Source organism: Eurosta solidaginis, chromosome 1 (assembly GCF_040869045.1).
Source record: "Eurosta solidaginis isolate ZX-2024a chromosome 1, ASM4086904v1, whole genome shotgun sequence".
Taxonomy (NCBI): domain Eukaryota; kingdom Metazoa; phylum Arthropoda; class Insecta; order Diptera; family Tephritidae; genus Eurosta; species Eurosta solidaginis.
In genome coordinates, this window is record NC_090319.1 from 309,192,881 (window position 1) to 309,210,058 (window position 17,178).

At 36.3% G+C, this 17,178-nt stretch overlaps 1 protein-coding gene across 20 annotated transcripts in view; it reads left to right on the top strand.

The window, feature by feature from the left end:
- Syp (Syncrip) overlaps window positions 1-17,178 on the top strand; it is a 329,665-nt gene that overhangs the window by 234,757 nt on the left and 77,730 nt on the right. The gene's annotated exons all lie outside the window — the stretch shown is intronic.

Below are 17,178 nucleotides of genomic sequence, written 5' to 3' on the forward strand. Positions count from 1 at the left end.
ATGCGCATCACTGCCAGTTATAAAAATCCAATTGCGAAATTGAACACAAAAAAAAAAAAAAGTTATTTGAGAAAACATGCCCTTTCAACGTCAGCTTAACACGGATTTTGCATTACCGAATTCACCAAGTTATTAAAACGAAACAGTAAAAGAAAAGTTATATAATAAGTTTAAATGCTCAATAAATTAATAACTAATTAATAACTAAGAACAATAAATTTAAATAAAATGACCCAAGTCATATTTTCAAATTGTCCTCAAGTTGTTAAAAAAAAAAGCAAAATACCCAAGAAAGTTGCCGATTTAAAAAAAATTACATTGCTATTGGCTGAAAGAATAAGCGAAATCAGTGATACAAACTCCTTTAGTAGGCTCCAGGGGTTTAAATACTCCTTTGAAATGATTCTCTGCTCATATTTAAGATGAATATACATATATGCACGTATGAGGGTTTGAAAAATCACTTTATTTGCTTAACTATAGCGTCTGAAATGTTGATTTTGATTTTCACACTTCATCACTCAACACCCAACCCACACAGCATTTAGATAATAAATTTTTGAACTTTCCTTCATATCAATACAATTTGATTTCTCCTTGCGAATAAATACTGAGTTTTCATACAGTTGAACAAAATAAATAATAAAATAAGATTACTTTTAATGATCAAAAACTGAAAATCATTTTTCGATCACTTTTTGAAATCATTTTCGAATAACTTTGATGAATAAATTTTAAGATTTTATAAAAATGAACATAGAGAATAATAAAACTTGTTTGCTTTTGATGATCAATAACTGAGAACAATTTTTCAATCACAATTTGGAATCATTTTTGAATTTACTTTCTTTACCTTCGGTGATCAAAAATTTAAAATCATTTTTCAATCAACTCTTAATATTTGCAGACTACCTTTCTTGAATAAATGATGAATTTTTTACATGTTAAAACTATACTTCTCATTGAAAATCTGATTTTTCGTCATTAGCTCACATTTTTTCAATCATAAAATCCAAAAAAATTACAAAATATACAAAACATATTCAAGACTAAAAGTAATATAAATGCTGCTCCTTACCTAGATATCTTCTAGCATTTCTCTAGATGCGGCTTTCCAGAAAAGACATACTGGATTGAACCGATATACGGAAGTTGTAAGCTGTTTGAACCGCTGGTAAGTTAAGCTTGATTGACACGCCTGGACCCGGCTCCAACATTCTTCATGAGCTATGATTGTCAAAAACATCAAGTTTTATTCAAAGAATGATATGAGACATAGTAAAATCCTGATTTTTAAAGTGACATTTTTACCATGATCTAGGATGATGATTATAGATGATGTTGGATGTTGTAGTCGTGTGTGTGTACAACGGTCAAATTAATTACTACCTGCGGTTCAAAAAGCTTACTTCCGAGCTTCCGGATGCTTTCACCCACTGATAAAATATGATCTTTATATAGTATTTAGTTATGTATTAAATATGATGGAAAAATTAATCATAATCGTATTCACAAATGATTCCAAACCATCATTTAATATGATTGAAAATTTTTCTTAAATGTGATCAAAAAATTACTGTGAAAAGAAATCAAATGTTATTCCAAAAGAAGTAAAGTACAATCCTCCACTAATATCAAGTATGATAAAAGGATGAATAGAAAGTGTTTAGAAATATGAATCATAAATCATTATTCAAGAATAATCACATTTAATGTACATTTATCTCCCGACGAAACATTGATTTTCGAATAAAAAATACTTTTACATTTGAACGTTTTCAATCATCTGGGGGTATGATATTTGAATATTTTTTGATAAAAATTTTCAAAAAATGCTGGCTGGGAAGTATCCCGGTTTAACATTTCCCAACGTTGTCGGCCCTATCCCCAACTAGTCCCTTGGAGTGAATCACATTGATGATATCCTATAAACCATGTTTAAATATCACCTACACGTTACGGCTCCTGTTACAAATATGAATACGTAGGCACTTTTTTTAACCAGGTTAGGCCTTATCCTTCGCTAGAACACTCGAAAGTGGTGATGCAAAAGCTTTCCCAAGATTGTCGAACAAATGACCGGATGTTCTCCTACGCTAACGTAGGGGATAGTAGAACTAGTCTGAAAAATGAAGGCGGTCATCCATAAAGAGCTCTTATATCATAAGGCCGGAAACAAAGACTATTGAAGTCAATGTTTCGAGCACAGGCGTCTGCAAATTTTGGTCTACATTTTAAGACTTTTATTCACGGTTCTTGTAAGTTTAAATTATGTAGATGCGCCAAGGATTATACGTTTTTCACACATGAGTTACGCAATGATATCCACTTAGACTTCTTATGATATCGAGGGTGACATCTTTGGCGCCGAATAGTCACTACCTAACGTTTCAAGGTGTCTCTTTGGTGTAGCTCAGCAGCATAGCGCGACAACAACATCCATCAGAAAGTCGTCGGAGCTACACTTAGAGCTTTTAGAAAGTGACGTCGACAAAGATATGTGTTCGAAGTCGCAGTCCTATACTTTTTGTGCTGGCATATGATTTGAGAGCCAGGAGGCGTGTTAGCGTCTGGTGATCGGGATTGCTACTGATCGCATGTCGGGAATTGTAGCTCCTAGAAACAGCCGAAAAAACTTAAGGTGCCCTTTGGCGCGATCAACAATAAGCCAGCATTGATGCTAATCGTTAAAGCTGTGCCACGAAAGTCATGACTATTAGTAGACAATTGATAGCAACCGTAAGTCGCCTTTGTGCGTGACCAGCATGACGCCTCAAATGATTTAAACAATTCGTGCCAACGACGAGTATAAGAGTTAGCCCAGAACATCTCCTTCGCTGAAACTACGTTAAAATGGTGTAACCATTTTAAGTGTTTCTCCCTCCCTCCGCAAAGAGATACTACTGAAATTTTTTTGAACGATCCGCGAGATTTTGAGGCAAAACCCCCGGATCTTTCCGAAATGGCCGAAATGTCGATTCCCTCAAATACATATAAACAAAACCTTTACAAATATATATTTTTTTAATTATCGTATTACAAGACTCCCATATACTTATTCGCAACTTTATGATATTGTTCCAGGTCGTCAAACATACCATTGACGTCTGCAGTAGATTTCCATATTCATTAGTTGTGGACAATGTGATACTCTGAAGTCCAGCCATTCAGTTTAGATGTTTACGTCGATCATTTTGTCGGTGCGCCGGTCCCGCCGCCGCTACCGGTATATAAAAGAGCCAACGCGCCGCCGCCGATAAAGTGATCGGCGTAAACCTCTAGTCGATATGAATAAATTTCTGTTGCCAAGATAAATATATTCTCATATCAAGTGCTATGTAAGCATAAATATATAAATTTATATGTATGTATTTATTTATTTAAACATTTTGCAGTCATGTTTTGAATAATTAATTAATGGAAATGCTGTAAGCAATAGTATCCATGTAAAACGTTAGGCACCCTGAACGCGTACTTACATATGTATAAATATAATGTGCAGGCTATAAAGGGATATCAACAGCCCTGCAGTAAAACTAAGAATCATTTGCAAAACAAGTTATTGTTGTAGCTAGCCATTTCGTATCTTACTCAGATAACCGTACATCTGCAATCAAGACCAGTTTCACGAAAAAATAAGTCTTTTGAACTTCTTCTGAAAAGAACAGGAGTGTAGTTATCTACACGCTTAAAAGTTTAATCCTTAATCTGAAAAACTTTTTATACTACATATTTTAAACTAAAGAAGTGTACACTTGCAGTTATAAAAAAGTTTAGTGGACTGTGGCCTGGTTTCGAACCGATATACCCCACACTGCAGCAACTTGCTCTACCTACTGTGCTATCACATCTGTGTAAGAAAACATATCATAAAACCTCATATGGATAACAAAATGTTTCGAAAAACAAGTAAAGAAGGCTAAGTTCGGGTGTAACCGAACATTATGTACTCAGTTGAGAGCTGTGGAGACAAAGTAAGGGAAATCACCACGTTGGAAAAGGAACCTAGAGTAACCCTGGAATGTGTTTGTATGACATGTTTATCAAATGGAAGGTATTAAAGAGTATTTTCAGAGGAAGTGGGCCATAGATCTATAGATGAACGCCATTTAGGGATATCGCCATAAAGGTGGACCAGGCCTGACTCGAGAATTTGTTTGTACGATATGGGTATCAAATGAAATGTGTTAATGATAATTTTAAAAGGGAGTGGGCCTAAGTTCTGTAGGTGGACGTCTTTTCGAGATATCGCCATAAAGGTGGACCAGGGGTGACTCTAGAATTTATTTTGTACGATATGGGTATCAAAGAAAAGGTATTAATGATTATTTTAAAAGGCAGTGGGCCTAAGTTCTATAGATGGACGCCTTTTCGAGATATCGCCATAAAGATGGACCAGCAGTGACTCTAGAATTTGTTTGTACGATATGAGTATCAAATGAAAGGTGTTAATGAGTATTTTAAAAGGGAGTGGGCCTTAGTTCTATAGGTGGACGCCTTTTCGGAATATCGTTATAAAAGTGGACCTGGGTTGACTCTAGAATGCGTTTGTACAATATGGGTGTCAAACGAAAAGTGTAATAAGTGTTTTAAAAGGGAGTGGGCCTTTGTTCTATGGGTGGACGCCTTTTCGGGATATCGCCATAAACGTATACCAGGGGTGACTCTAGAATGCGTTTGTACAATATGGGTATCAAATGAAAGGTGTTAATGAGTATTTTAAAAGGCAGTGGGCCTTAGTTCTATAGGTGGATGCCTTTTCGAGATATCGCCATAAAGGTGGGCCAGAGGTGACTCTAGAACTTTTGTGTACGATATGGATATCAAATGAAAGGTGTTAATGAGTATTTTAAAAGGGTGTGGGCCTTAGTTCTATAGATGGACGCCTTTTCGAGATATCGCCATAAAGGTGGACCAGGGGTGACTCTACAATTTGTTCGTACGATATGGGTATCAAATGAAAGATGTTAATGATTATTTTAAAAGGGCGTGGGCCTTAGTTCTATAGGTGGATGCCTTTTCGAGATATCGACATAAAGGTGGACCAGGGGTGACTCTAGAATTTGTTTATACGATATGGGTATCAAATGAAAGGTGTTAATGAATATTTTAAAAGGGAGTGGGCCTTAGTTCTATAGGTGGATTCCTTTTCGAGATATCGCCATAAAGGTGGGCCAGGGGTGACTCTAGAATTTGTTTGTACGATATGGGTATCAAATTAAAGGTATTAATGAGGGTTTTAAAATGGAGTGGCCCTTAGTTGTATATGTGAAGGCGTTTTCGAGATATCTACCAAAATGTGGACCAGGGTGATCCAGAACATTATCTGTCGGGTACCGCTAGTTTATTTATATATGTAATACCACGTACATTATTCCTTCCAAGATTCCAAGGGCTTTTGATTTCGCCCTGCAAAACTTTTTCATTTCCTTCTACTTAATATATGGTAGGTGTCACACCCATTTTTCCAAGTTTTTTTCTAAAGTTATATTTTACGTCAATAGACCAATACAATTACCATGTTTCATCCATTTTTTCGTATTTGGTATATAATTATGGCATTTTTTTCATTTTTCGTAATTTTCAATATCGAAAAAGTGGACGTGGTCATATATATATATACCAATACACAGTGAGTTCAGATAAGTACGTGAACTGAGTTTAGTAAAGATATATCGATTTTTGCTCAAGTTATCGTGTTAACGGCCGGGCGGAAGGCAGACGGTCGACTGTGTATAAAAACTGGGCGTGGCTTCAACCGATTTCGCCCCTTTTCACAGAAAACAGTTACCGTCCTAGAAGCTAAGCCTCTACCAAATTTCACAAGGATTGGTTAATTTTTGTTCGACTTATGGCATTACAAGCATCCTAGACAAATTAAATGAAAAATGGCGGAGCCACGCCCATTTTGAAATTTTCTTTTATTTTTGTATTTTGTTGCACCATATCATTACTGGAGTTGAATGTTGGCATAATTTACTTATATGCTGTAAAGATATTAACTTTTCTTTTAAAATTTGAATTTAAAAAAAAAATTTTTTAAAAAGTGGGCGTGGTCGTTCTCCGATTTTGCTAATTTTTATTGAGCAGACATAAAGTAATAAGAGTAACGTTCCTGCCAAATTTCATCATGATATCTTCAACGACTGCCAAATTACAGCTTGCAAAACTTCTAAATTACCTTCATTTAAAAGTGGGCGGTACCACGCCCATTGTCCAAAATTTTACTAGTTTTCTATTCTGCGTCATAAGCTCAACTCGCCTACCAAGTTTCATCGCTTAATGCGTATTTGGTAATGAATTATCGCACTTTTTCGATTTTTCGAAATTTTCGATATCGAAAAAGTGGGCGTGGTTATTGTCCGATATCGTTCATTTTAAATACCGATATGAGATGAGTGCCCGGGAACCTACGTACCAAATTTTATCAAGATACCTCAAAATTTACTCAAGTTATCGTGTTAACGGACAGACGGGCGGACGGACGGACATGGCTAAATCGAATTTTTTTTCGATACTGATGATTTTGATATATGGAAGTCTATATCTATCTCGATTCCTTTATACCTGTACAACCAACCGTTATGCAATCAAAGTTAATATACTCTGTGAGCTCTGCTCAACTGAGTATAATAATCTATGACTTGGAGCCGCTTTCACAAATGATATTTCACATTTTTTAATTATCTGCGCCAAGTTTAAACCCTGTTTTGTTTGTTTTAAAACTACACGTTTATGTACATATGTATCTATTTTTAGATTTTTGAAATATTTTGGTTTTGTTTCAAACCCAGAACTGACTGTAAGCTTCTACTTTTAGATTTTTAAAAGAATTTTGGTTTTATTTTTAACAATTGCCAAAATACATGTGAATATTTATGTGTATGTGCTGTGTGTTCATTCAGAACAGAGGGTGGCTTTTACTGATCGATTTTCAGGTAAAAGTCACTAATTCTAGTCGTTTGACCTTCTTTGTGTTTGTCTGTTGTTTCTTGTAAACAAGTTTTAAATGCTATTTTGTAAGAAATTGTGTTTATCTGTTCGTTTATTATTCTACCGTGGAATGTTTTCTATTTGTAGATTTCCATCTTTTCGAGAATGTTCAGACGTCGGCCTTTTGCTTGTATGTGTAGGCCTTGGGGGAACATTCATTTTCAACCATGTGTTTCGCGAAGTTAGACTCTGGTATAATGTTTGGATGCCGAGTTTTATTGTTGTAATCTCTAATGTGTTCTCCAAACCTCGTTATTATTTGCCGTCCTGTTTGTTGTTGTTCTTGCTGTTGTAGCGATAAGGCTGCTCCCCGAAGGCTTTGGGGAGTGTTATCAATGTGATGGTCCTTTGCCGGATACAGATCCGGTACGCTCCGTTAACACAGCACCATTAAGGTGCTAGACCGACCATCTAGGCCACATTAAACCTTCAGGCCATCCCTCCCCACCCCCAAGTTCCATGATGAGCTTGGGGTCGCCACAGCCTCGTCTCTTAGTGAAGCAGGATTCCCCGCGGATAGGTGAGGTTGACAATTGGGTTTGGAGAAGCTATATATTGCGCTGGCAACCTGAAGGGTTGCGCTACACAGCCCCTTGAATCTGGTATTTTAGTCGCCTCTTACGACAGGCATACCTACCGCGGGTATATTCTGACCCCCTAACCCGCTGGTGTCCGTCCCGTTTGTCCTATGTAACTGTGTTGGCATCCGCAGGTAAGCTTGTATATGCCGTGGCTGCTAAACGGATCCCCTGAGTTAGTGTTAGTTTAAACCGAACAAAATTAAAAAAAAACCCAGTAGTAAATTTATAAGCTTCCAATATAGTATAAAAAAGCTAAAAAGTTGCTTAAACCGATGAGTGGTTTAAAATTTAGTCTACATTTCTAACCGTCTATGTTTTTCGATTCGTCCTCTAACATTAGAGATTCGATAACAGGGGTAATTGTCTAGTATTCCTCTAATCTTTATCTAATTTCAGTGTTTGTTGGGAATGTGTGCGTCTATTTATAATTCAAAAATATAAGCGTACTTTTTAGGTATTGTCGTTATAATTTCGGGTAGGGGTAATCTTATCGTTTCATCAATAAATTTGAGATGCTTAGTAAACATATGGCATGAATGTCACATAAGATGACAAAAAAAGATATTCCCATTTAATTTTAAATTTGGCAAACTATAACTTCTATAGCATGTTAATAAGTATGAAAGAGGAAGCGAGTAGAGCCAAAAGTAAGTTGCATACTGTTCAAACCCACTCAATACAAAAAAAAAAAAACATTTGCAAGGCAAAGAATGTAATCAAATTCAAAAAATTAAACAAACAATAATAAAAACGTAACCTACAATGAAAAAGCAAACACAAAAGCCATAAATATCCAGCAAAAGCGAACACGCGATTTTATTTATACATACATTTGTATATACAAAACGACATGGTAACAAAAAAGATAACATAAAATAAACAAATGAAACTAAAAATAGACGCTTTTATTCCATACATCAGCGGTATTATTCAAAATTAGCAACTATAATTACCGAAAATTTTATACACCTCTGCTCACTGCGATTCTAGAACAACCGACGGCGAAACAAAGAATACACATTAGAAAGTAAACGTGAACGAATTTTTGTAGACTACACATTTTCCGACGGTACTTTCGAAAATATCAATTTGATTTTAGAAAACGTCAATTCGTTTTTAGAAAGTATCAAAGGGACTTTAGAATTACTAAAGCTTTTCCATAAAATAACAAATGTAGCTTGGAAATAATCAAAATTTCTTCAGAAAGTAACAAATGTACTTTTGATAACAAATATTCTTAAGAACAGCATTGTGTATTTTTTATTTTATTTTAATAAATGATGTAAATAAAAATATGATATTGTCGAAAGTGCATTTGACACTTTCCGAAGTGCATTTGACTTATCTACGGTACACTTCGTGCTTTCTGAGATCAAAGTGATTCTTTCTAAAGTCCGTATTATACATTCTAATATAGAAACGATGCTTTCGAAAATCAATTTTATACTTTCTAAACCAATGTTGGAAGAGGTGTAGCCCATGGCTCAACTATATGGTTGGCTCATATCATCAGCTGATTTAATTTTTTTTATTTCACTGGAGTAGGGATTATCAAAAGGAGATGGCAAACTCAAAATGAAACCAACACATTGACAATATTTTCTTACAGCACACAAAAAATGCTAAGTTTTATGTTTTCATTCCATTCCATTCGCCTAATACCAACACGCAGATTTTGGCAATCTGAACAAAGGTAGGTTGTTGCTGTAGAGATGAGCCAACCATATAGTTGAGCAATGCAAGGGAATGGTGTAAAAGACGAAAATCATTTTCCTTACCGGTAATAATAATGTTTCTAACAGACTGGAATAGATCCTTTATTAGAATTATATTAGAAATAATAAAAGTTTTACGTGGTAAGTGGTGTTTAATTATACATACATATGTATATGCTACCGTGGTGTGATGATAGCGTGCTCCGCCTACCACACCGTATGCCCCGGGTTTATACCCCGGGCAAAGCAACATCAAAATTTTAGAAATAAGATTTTTCAATTAGAAGAAAATTTTTCTAAGCGGGGTCGACCCTCAGCAGTGTTTGGCAAGCGCTCCGGGTGCATTTCTGCCATGAAAAGCTCTCAGTGAAAACTCATCTGCCTTGCAGATGCCGTTCGGAGTCGGCATAAAGTTCCATAGGTGGACGCCTTTTCGAGATATGGCCATATAGGGTTGACTCTAGAATTTGTTTGTACGATATGGGTATCAAACGAAATGTGTTAATGAATATTTTAAAAGGGAGTGGGCCTTAGTTCTATAGGTGGACCTTTTCGAGATATCGCCATAAAGGTGGACCAGGGGTGACTTTAGAATGGTTTGTACAATATGGGTATCAAATTAAAGGTATTAAGGCGGGTTTTAAAAGGGAGTGTTGGTAGTTGTATATGTGAAGGCGTTTTCCAGATATCGACCAAAATGTGGACCAGGGTGGCCCAGAACATCATCTGCTGGAAACCGCTAATTTATTTATATATGTAACACTACGAAAAGTATTCCTGCCAAGATTTCGAGGGTTTTTTTATTTCGCCCTGCAAAACTTTTTCCATTTTCTTTTACTTAATATGGTAGGTGTCACACCCATTTTACAAAGTTTTTTCTAAAGTTATATTTTGCGTCAATAACCCAATCCAATTACCATGTTTCGTCCCTGTTTTCCTATTTGGTATAGAATTATGGCATTTTTTTTATTTTTCGTAATTTTCATATGTATTTAATTAGCGAGCTTTGCTCATATTGCTTTATACAATGGTTTTTGTAATTGATATTAGAGAAAAATTGTAAGTTTACAAACGGCGATGGTTACTAGGACATGTTTCTGAATTTCACTTCTTCATCAGCTAGCTTTTCGGGAGCTGAGCATTGAACTCGTGAACGTAATTTTCGATATCGAAAAAGTGGGCGTGGTCATTGTCGGATTTCGGCCATTTTTTATACCAATACAAAGTGAGTTCAGATAAGTACGTGAACCGAGTTTAGTAAAGATATATCGATTTTTGCTCAAGTTATCGTGTTAACGGCCGAGCGGAAGGACAGACGGTCGACTGTGTATAAAAACTGGGCGTGGCTTCAACCTATTTCGCCCTTTTTCACAGATATAAGTTATCGTCCCAGAATCTAAGCCCCTACCAAATTTCACAAGGATTGGTAAATATTTGTTAGACTTATGGCATTAAAAGTATCCTAGACAAATTAAATGAAAAAGGGCGGAGCCACGCCCATTTTGAAATTTTCTTTTATTTTTACATTTTGTTGCACCATATCATTACTGGAGTTGAATGTTGACATAATTTACTTATATACCGTAAAGATATTAAATTTTTTGTTAAAATTTGACTTTAAAAAATAAATTTTAAAGAATAAAAGTGGGCGTGGTCGTTCTCCGATTTTGCTAATTTTTATTAAGCATACATATAGTAATAGGAGTAACGTTCCTGCCAAATTTCATCATGATATCTTCAACGGCTGCCAAATTACAGCTTGCAAAAATTGTAAATTACCCATTGTCCAAAATTTTACTTATTTTCTATTTTGCGTCATAAGTTCAACTCACCTACCAAGTTTCATCGCTTTATCCGTCTTTGGTAATGAATTATCGCACTTTTTCTGTTTTTCGAAATTTTCGATATCGAAAAAGTGGGCATGGTTATAGTCCGATATCGTTCATTTTAAATAGCGATCTGAGATGAGTGCTCAGGAACCTGCATACCAAATTTCATCAAGATACCTCAAAATTTACTCCAAGTTATCGTGTTAACGGACGGACGGACGGACATGGCCCAATCACATTTTTTTTCGATCCTGATGATTTTGATATATGGAAATCTATATCTATCTCGATTCCTTTATACCTGTACAACCAACCGTTATCCAATCAAAGTTAATATACTCTGTGAGCTCTGCTCAACTGAGTATAAGAACGACTCGGAAGATATGTATCTCTAGTATGTACATATCTTTAGTTGACAAAATTGTCAAATAGTTATCATACATTCGTATTCAGAATCCGATTTGTTTCTTATTCCGAATACTTAGGATAAGGAACTACCAATACAAAACGATAAACCGCATTAATAACAAATAGTTAATGGAGAAAATATGCTTGATAAAAAAAGGCCAGGTTAATATCTTCAATTACTACCTGCTGCAGGATAAGCTGCACCCTAATGTTAACATTCCCCTAATGTGTAGCTTCATGCTTTTATAGATAAGCAAAAATATCGCTGTTGCTGAGTTTCAGTTGGCAATTGGCGCTCTTGTGTTATTTATATTTATTAGTCAATACAAATGTAAGTGTCCATATGTATGGCACAAACATTTTAAGGCCGTCAAACATTAATGTGAAATATCTGGTATTAATTACGATATTTATTAAAAAGAGCTTAAACTTATATTATAGCGTACTTTTTTCATTTAGAAAATTTTAGAGGTAAGAACAGTTCACGTTAGGCAAAAAAATATATCGATCTTTCCTAATAGAAAGGTAGTGCCTCAAAAGTTATGTTAAGGGGTCTTATCTGAGACATTCTGTTGATGAGGCCGTATTTCATTGAATTCATAATAAAGTGGTATCTCAGGGAATCGTGTAAAAAGGTTGTAACCGAAAACAAAATGTGTTGAAAGAAGTGATACAAACTTAAGACTAAACCCCTTTTCATAATTCATAAACGACTTAAAATCGTTAGCTCTACTATAGCAGACAGTATAACAGTTTGCCAATCTAAGTCCTTTGCGAACTCTGGAAAGGAAATAAGTTAAGTTCAATTCACCATCTCTTCTGGCAGAAAATTAATTTTTCCAGTTACAACCTTCTAGACCGGTCTCCTGAGATACAATTTTTTAATGACTACTGAGAGATACATACGTCCTTGTTAGAATGGGTCGATATCTAAGCTAATACTTAATACGTATCGACTAGTGACAACGATAGACATCAACAAGGGCCGTTTTTACCATCTCCAGTAAAGACTAACTGACACTTTATATGACATGTCACCGTCCGATTTCTGTCAAATAAAGTGTCAGCTAGCTTTAACCGAAGAAGCTAAAAACGGCCCTAAGCCATTCAAGTTATGTTTATATAACAACCTAATTTTTAGTTATGTTCGTGTACCAAATTTCGAGTGAAATCCATTAAAAATTGTTAAAAATTAACTGATCGTGGCGTTCCCGAACGTCCCAATACGACTTCAGTGTTGGTGTAGGTGTGTAAACTATATTCCAAAAAAATAACGAAATACAAGAAAAATACAACCTAGTTTTATAAAAACAAACGACTCTGTTTATACTTCGTTAGATTTTTTGACATTCGGCTATCTTTTTTTACTTTTTTCTGACAAATGAAAATTTTGTTTTTAGTTTAAAAATTTTGTGCGTTGAAATAAAACCAAAATCGACTTTCTTGTGTAATATGTGAACCATTCGAGCGTGAAATAAGCTTTTCGTGTTATTTGCATTATTTTTATTAAAATCAATGTTAATGAAAAAATAAAACAAAACATGTCAATCAATTTTATTTCGTGGACAATATTAGCGCTGATCACATTCGCGACGGCGGTGGAGCCGCCATATCTGTCATATTATTTTTACACATGTTCTTATGGGTGTCATTATTTTCGGCGCGACAGAGCAGCACTACAATCAATCACGAAAGCTGTTGTAGCCAGATTAAACCTAATTCTATTTTTGGGAAGCGACAGTGAGTGGCGTCCTTTTTATTTTGTCAATAAAAACTAAAATAGAAGTAAATAACAGGCAATAGAAGTTAAAATCATTCTTTTGGGCGTTTTTTAAACATAATTAATATTTTTTTTCTAAATTTTTCGCTACTGTTTGCTGTAATTTATATTGGTGGCTGCAGCATTCAATTTAATCATGAAGCCATTGCTTGGCTACGGTTGTCGTGAAGCTTTGCTTTGTTGTGGTTGTGGTCTGTAGACGCCGTGTTGAATGTGATCAGCCCTATTGGCCTCTCTTGCTCTTGTTGGAAATTGTTTTTGTAATATGACTTTCGTATAAAGCTTCGTCGGTTTTTTATACTCAGTTGAGCAGAGCTCACAGAGTATATTAAGTTTGATTGGATAACGGTTGGTTGTACATATATAAAGGAATCGAGATAGATATAGACTTCCATATATCAAAATAATCAGGATCGAAAAAAAATTTGATTGAGCCATGTCCGTCCGTCCGTCCGTCCGTCCGTCCGTCCGTCCGTCCGTTAACACGATAACTTGAGTAAATTTTGAGGTACCTTGATGAAATTTGGTATGTAGGTTCCTGAGCACTCATCTCAGATCGCTATTTAAAATGAACGATATCGGACTATAACCACGCCCACTTTTTCGATATCGAAAATTTCGAAAAACCGAAAAAGTGCGATAACTCATTACAAAAGACAGATAAAGCGACGAAACTTGGTAGATGGGTTGACGTTATGACGCAGAATAGAAAATTAGTAAGATTTTGGACAAAGGGCGTGGCCCCGCCCACTTTTACAAGAAGGTAATTTAAAAGTTTTGCAAGCTGTAATTTGGCAGTCGTTGAAGATATCATGATGAAATTTGGCAGGAACGTTACTACTATTACTCTATATGTGCTAAATAAAAATTAGCAAAATTGGATTAAGAACACGCCCACTTTTTAAAAAAAAATTTTTTTAAATTCAAATTTTAACAAAAAATTTTATATCTTTACTGTATATAAATAAATTAAGTCAAAATTCAACTCCAGTAATGATATGATGCAACAAAATACAAAAATAAAAGAAAATTTCAAAATGGGCGTGGCTCCGCCCATTTTCATTTAGTTTGTCTAGAATACTTTTATTGCCATAAGTCGAACAAAAATTTACCAATCCTTCTCAAATTTGGTAGGAGCATAGATTCTATGACGGTAACTGTTCTCTGTGAAAATGGGCGAAATCGGTGGAAGCCACGCCCAGTTTTTATACACAGTCCACCGTCTGTCCTTCCGCTCGGCCATTAACACAATAACTTGAGCAAAATCCGATATATCTTTACTAAACTTAGCCCACGTACTTACCTGAGCTCACTTTTTCTTGGTATAAAAAATGGGCGAAATCTGACCATAACCACGCCCACTTTATCGATATCGAAAATTACGAAAAATGAAAAAAATGCCATAATTCTATACCAAATACGAAAAAAGGGATGAAACATGGTAACTGGATTGGTTTGTTGACGCAAAATATAACTTTGGAAAAATCTTTGTAAAATGGGTGTGACACCTACCATATTAAGTAGAAGAAAATGAAAAAGTTCTACAAGGCGAAATCAACAGCCCTTGGAATCTTGGCAGGAATACTGTTAGTGGTATTGCATATATAAATAAATTAGCAGTACCCGACAGATGATTTTCTGGATCACCTGGTCCACATTTTGGTGGATATCACGAGAACGCCTTCACATATACATCTAAGGGCCACTCGCTTTTAAAACCCTCATTAATACCTTTAATTTGATATCCATATCGTACAAAAACATACCAGAGTCACCCCTGTCCCACCCTAATGGCGATATCTCGAAAAGGCGTCCACCTATAGAACTAATGCCCCCTCTCTCTTAAAATGCTAGTAACACCTTTCGTTTGATACCCATATCGTACAAACATTCTAGAGTAACCCCTGGCCCACCCTAATGGCGATATCTCGAAAAGGCGTCCACCTATAGACCTAGTGTCCACTCCCTCTTAAAATGCTCAGTAACACCTTTCGTTTGGTACCCATATCGTACAAACATTTTAGAGTCACACCTGGCCCATCCTAATGGCGATATCTCGAAAAGGCGTCCACCTATAGAACTAAGGATTACTCCCTTTTAAAATACTCATTACCCTGGCCCACCCTAATGGCGATATCTCGAAAAGGCGTCCACCTATAGACCTAATGCCCACTCCCTCTTAAAATGCTCAGTAACACCTTTCGTTTGATACCCATATCGTACAAACATTTTAGAGTCACACCTGGCCCATCCTAATGGCGATATCTCGAAAAGGCGTCCACCTATAGAACTAAGGATTACTCCCTTTTAAAATACTCATTACCCTGGCCCACCCTAATGGCGATATCTCGAAAAGGCGTCCACCTATAGACCTAATGCCCACTCCCTCTTAAAATGCTCAGTAACACCTTTCGTTTGATACCCATACCGTACAAACATTCTAGAGTCACCCTTGGTCCAGCTTTATGGCGACATCTCGAAAAGGCGTCCACCTATAGAACTAAGGATTACTCCCTTTTAAAATACTCATTACCACCTTTCATTTGATACCCATATCGTACAAACACATTCTAGAGTCACCCTGGCCCACCCTAATGGCGATATCTCGAAAAGGCGTCCACCTATATACCTAATGCCCACTCTCTCTTAAAATGCTCAGTAACACCTTTCGTTTGATACCCATATCGTACAAACATTCTAGAGTCACCCTTGGTCCACCTTTATGACGATATCTCGAAAAGGCGTCCACCTATAGAACTAAGGATTACTCCCTTTTAAAATACTCCTTACCACCTTTCATTTGATACCCATATCGTACAAACACATTCTAGAGTCACCCCTGGCCCACCCTAATGGCGATATCTTGAAAAGGCGTCCACCTATAGACCTAATGCCCACTCCCTCTTAAAATGCTCAGCAACACCTTTCGTTTGATACCCATATCGTACAAACATTCTAGAGTCACCCCTGGCCCACCCTAATGGCGATATCTCGAAAGGGCGTCCACCTATAGACCTAATGCCCACTCCCTCTTAAAATGCTCAGTAACACCTTTCGTTTGATGCACATATCGTACAAACACATTCTAGAGTCACCCCTGGCCCACCCTAATGACGATATCTCGAAAAGGCGTCCACCTATAGACCTCATGCCCACTCCCTCTTAAAATGCTCAGTAACACCTTTCATTTGATTCCCATATCGTACAAACACATTCTAGAAACACCCGTCCACCTTTATGGCGATATCTCGAAACGGCGTCCACCTATGGAACTAAGGATCACTCCTTTTCAAAATACTCATTAACAGCTTTCATTTGATACCCATATCGTACAAACACATTCTAGAGTCACCCCTGGCCCACCCTAATGACGATATCTCGAAAAGGCGTCCACCGATAGACCTAAGGCCCACTCCCTCTTAAAATGCTCAGTAACACCTTTCATTTGATACCCATATCGTACAAACAAATTCTAGAGTCAGCCCTGGTCTACCTTTATGGCGATATCCCTAAATGGCGTTCATCCATAGAACTATGGCCTATTCTCTCTTAAAATACTCTTTAATACCTTTCATTTGATACACATGTTATACAACCACATTCCAGGGTTACCCCAGATTGATTTTCCTTATTTTGTCTCCATAGCTCTCAACTGAGTATGTTATGTTCGGTTACACCCGAACTTAGCCTTCCTTACTTGTTTAACTTAAAAACCTATAAAAAAAATAAAGTAGTGTCATAAGAGGCAGAATCTGACAGTTCCAGCTGTCAAACTTTGCTGGAACCATAGTGCAGAAATTTGGCTTGTAATAACTTGCTAGTAAAAATAATTTATGACAGAAGAAACTTCTTTGCTTAGGTTTTACAGTAGG